The sequence below is a fragment of the Mauremys mutica genome, unplaced genomic scaffold, assembly GCF_020497125.1.
Source record: "Mauremys mutica isolate MM-2020 ecotype Southern unplaced genomic scaffold, ASM2049712v1 Super-Scaffold_100472, whole genome shotgun sequence".
Lineage (NCBI taxonomy): Eukaryota > Metazoa > Chordata > Testudines > Geoemydidae > Mauremys > Mauremys mutica.
Window position 1 is genome coordinate 212,186 of NW_025423348.1, and position 3,874 is coordinate 216,059.

At 57.5% G+C, this 3,874-nt stretch overlaps 1 non-coding gene across 1 annotated transcript; it reads left to right on the forward strand.

Annotated features, from left to right (window-relative positions):
• The first annotated feature begins 738 nt into the window (after positions 1–738).
• On the forward strand, positions 739–810 carry TRNAC-GCA. The gene has a single exon. It is a non-coding gene; the product is annotated as a tRNA-Cys (tRNA).
• Positions 811–3,874: the final 3,064 nt, after the last annotated feature.

Here is a 3,874-nt window from a genome sequence, read left to right on the forward strand (position 1 = left end):
GTGTCTTTCTGTGAAGGTTTGATCCTTGCCAGCTAGGCAAGGCTGGTGTGTGGTGTCTCCATGGCTGTACTTCCAGGGTCTGATCACAACAGTGCCATAGGGAGCCAAGCCTAGACATATTCAGAGGCTAAGGCCAGGTCAATGTTTCAAACAGTGAGTCTATGCTGCTGCAGCTCAGTAATGGAGATGCTCTGTGCCAGGGTTTCTCAAACGTCCTTTCACTGCAACCTCCTTCTGCCAAAATAACTTAATACGTAGCCCTGGAAAGAGGGACCAAGCCCCTCCACTCGGGGGGGGGGGGAAGTGCCAAAGACTGAGCCCCAGTGGGGGAGGGCAAAACCAAAGCCTGAGGGATTCAGCCCTGGGTGGGGGGGCTCAGACTTTTGGCTTCAGCCCCAGGACCCAACAAGTCTAATGCCAGCCCTGGTGACCCCATTAAAACAGGGTCACGACCCACTTTGCAGTCCTGACCCACAGCTTGAGAACCACTGCTCCATGCTGAGGGGGGAGAGTTTTCCTGTTGGTGTAGTCAATCCACTTCCCCAGGAGGTGGCAGCTCTGTCATGGGGAGAAGCTATATCAGTGGGGGTGCAAGCTGTGGTGTTTACCACATTTAAGAAGTTTAATCAAACCCCATTTTTAAAACCACCTGTGGTCTGGGAATGGCAAAGGAGCTCGATGAAGCAGGGTCTGTCCTTCAAAGTCCTGGAGACCACGATTCCATATTCCTGTTGTAATGGGGGTATAGCTCAGTGGTAGAGTGTTTGATTGCAGATCAAGTGGTCCTTTGTTCAAACCCAGGTGCCCTCTTAAAGAAAAACATTTCCATTCTCCATTATGTTCAGGAGCTCCACCGTAAAGGATGCTTGAAATGAATGTGAACACTCAACATTTCACTGTAGAAATGCATAAAAACCTAGCAAACCTGTCCATCAGCTGAAATCAGTTCCAATCCTCTAAGTGTCTAGTTTATGTTTTCATCAATTAAACAAAGGTATCATTCCCTGAAGCAGAGCACAAGTTTGAAATACAGGCAGCATAGAGCCAATATTCATAACGTCAACTACAAAAAATGATACACGTCTAGAGATAGCATCATTATAATCTGCCAGTCAGAACCTCTCCATAGACCCCCTTACACAACCACTTCTCTGTAATATTGGCTGCAAATATTGGTGGTCGCAATGGTGATCTATACAGTTACAGATTATATCAATAACGTCACAGGAGGTGACACGGCATCAGTGAGACTGATACTGGAATACTGCCTCCAGTTTTGGTGTCCTCGTTTGAAAAAGATGTTGTGAAATTGGAGCTGGGGCAGCAAAGAGCCACCTAATGTTCTGAGGACTGGAAAAAATACCTTCTAGTGAGCTATTGAAAGAGCTCAACCTGATTAGCTTATCAAAAGAAGATTGAAAGGTGACTTCATTGAAGTGCCTTAATGGAGAGAAAAGATTGGGTATTTAAGGGCTCTTTAATCTAGCAGAGAAAGGCATAAGAAGACCCAATGGCTGGAAGGTGAAGACAGATAAATTCATATTACAACTAAGGCACAAAAATTCAACAGCGAGGATGATTCACCACAAGAACAAGCTACCAAGGAAAGTGGTGGATTCTCCATCTCCTGATGTCATTTTATGAAGACAAGATGCCTTTCTGGAATGTGTTTGCCCCCAAAGTAGCTATTGTGTCATACAGGAGGCCTGTGATACGCAAGGGGTCAGATTAGATGCTCTAATGGTCTCTTCTGGCCATAAAGTCGACTCATTTCTGAAAAAACGAGTGTAGCACTGGGAGCAGCGTCTGATGTTTCCCTGTCTAGCCGGCTTGCTGCCTAGAACGAACGCTCCTGGAGTGGGGTGATCCACAGGGAGTAGCTCAAACCTCCAAAGTGCCTGGCCAGGGGCAGGACATTGGCACAGCAAGGGAGGGGTGTGGCAGTGACATCACAAAGGCCTTTTGCAGGACCTCAGCCTAATGGTCCGAGGTGGTGGGGAGGTGGTGACCTCACAGAGAGATGCTGACATCAGCCAGGCAGGACAGGGGCGAGGGGCCAGGGAAACCTCAGAGACCCCTGTGGCTTTGCTTCAGCAAGTCTCCTTCTCCAGGTCTCTCTTTGAGGACTGAGGGAGTATTCGGGTTCACGGACGTGAGCGCCAGGAGGAACCTCTTTCGAGTTTTCTCCTTCCCTTTTAGTGATTTTACTAGAAAACAGCCGTCCCTGTTTAGAAGGTAAGAGCCTCCTGGAGGTTTGAAACCTGTTCAGTCTGATCCATCTGGTGACAGTTGAATTCTAGGCATGGAAGACACGAGCTTAAGGAGGCAGAATTTTATTCTGCACCTGGGATTTTGTCCCTTAGAATCACTGGGGACATTAGGGTTTGTTCTTTTTGCTTCCCCTCTTCCTCCCTCCTCTTTTTCTCTTGCTTCCTTTGTCCTTTTACCTGTTCTCCTCCCAACACCAGGAGGTGTGTGTGTGTGTGTGTGTGTGTGTGTGTTGCGGGGGAGGGCTCTGCAGCTCCCACTGTGGGAGGTCCACCCAAAAATGTGGGGCTGAAATAGTGCTCGGGCAGTGATCCCCATCAGTGACCTGGGCCATCCTTTGGGCTCTCTGGTGAGAACCCTCAGCCTCCCGTCCTCAGTCTCTACCCTGATTGGCTGAGCAGGGGGTTATTGACAGGGAGGAGACTCAGGTCCTTGTTGTTCTCTTTCAGGACCAAGGAAATAAGTCGGAACCGGTTACCAGGGAGGGGCTGGGCAGCTGGGAGCGGGGGGGGTTGCGGGGCAGGGGGAGGGGCTGGGGCAGCTGGGAGCGGGGGGGTTGCGGGGCACAGGGAGGGGCTCCGGCAGCTGGGAGCGGGGGGGGGTGCAGGGGCACAGGGAGGGGCTGGGGCAGCTGGGAGCGGGGGTTGCAGGGCACAGGGAGGGGCTGGGGCAGCTGGGAGCGGGGGGGTTGCGGGGCCCCAGGGGGGGGGCTGGGGCAGCTGGGAGCGGGGGGGGTTGCGGGGCACAGGGAGGGGCTGGGGCAGCTGGGAGCGGGGGGGGGTTGCGGGGCACAGGGAGGGGCTGGGCAGCTGGGAGCGGGGGGGGTTGCAGGGCACAGGGAGGGGCTGGGGCAGCTGGGAGCGGGGGGGGTTGCGGGGCACAGGGAGGGGCTGGGAGCGGGGGGGTTGCGGGGCACAGGGCGGGGTTGGGGCAGCTGGGAGGTTGCGGGGCACAGGGAGGGGCTGGGGCAGCTGGGAGCGGGGGGGGTTGCGGGGCACAGGGAGGGCTGGGGCAGCTGGGAGCGGGGGGGGTTGCGGGGCACAGGGAGGGGCTGGGGCAGCTGGGAGCGGGGGGGGGGTTGCAGGGCACAGGGAGGGGCTGGGGCAGCTGGGAGCGGGGGGGTTGCGGGGCACGGGGAGGGGCTGGGGCAGCTGGGAGTTGGGGGGTTGCGGGGCACAGGGAGGGCTGGGGCAGCTGGGAGCGGGGGGGGGTTGCGGGGCACAGGGAGGGGCTGGGGCAGCTGGGAGCGGGGGGGGTTGCGGGGCACAGGGAGGGGCTGGGGCAGCTGGGAGCGGGGGGGGTTGCAGGGCACAGGGAGGGGCTGGGGCAGCTGGGAGCGGGGGGGTTGCGGGGCACGGGGAGGGGCTGGGGCAGCTGGGAGCGGGGGGGGGGTTGCGGGGCACGGGGAGGGGCTGGGGCAGCTGGGAGCGGGGGGTTGCAGGGCACAGGGAGGGGCTGGGGCAGCTGGGAGCGGGGGGGGTTGCAGGGCACAGGGAGGGGCTGGGGCAGCTGGGAGCGGGGGGGGTTGCTGGTCATAGGGAGGGGCTGGGGCAGCTGGGAGCGGGGGGGGTTGCGGGGCACAGGGAGGGGCTGAAGCAGCTGGGAG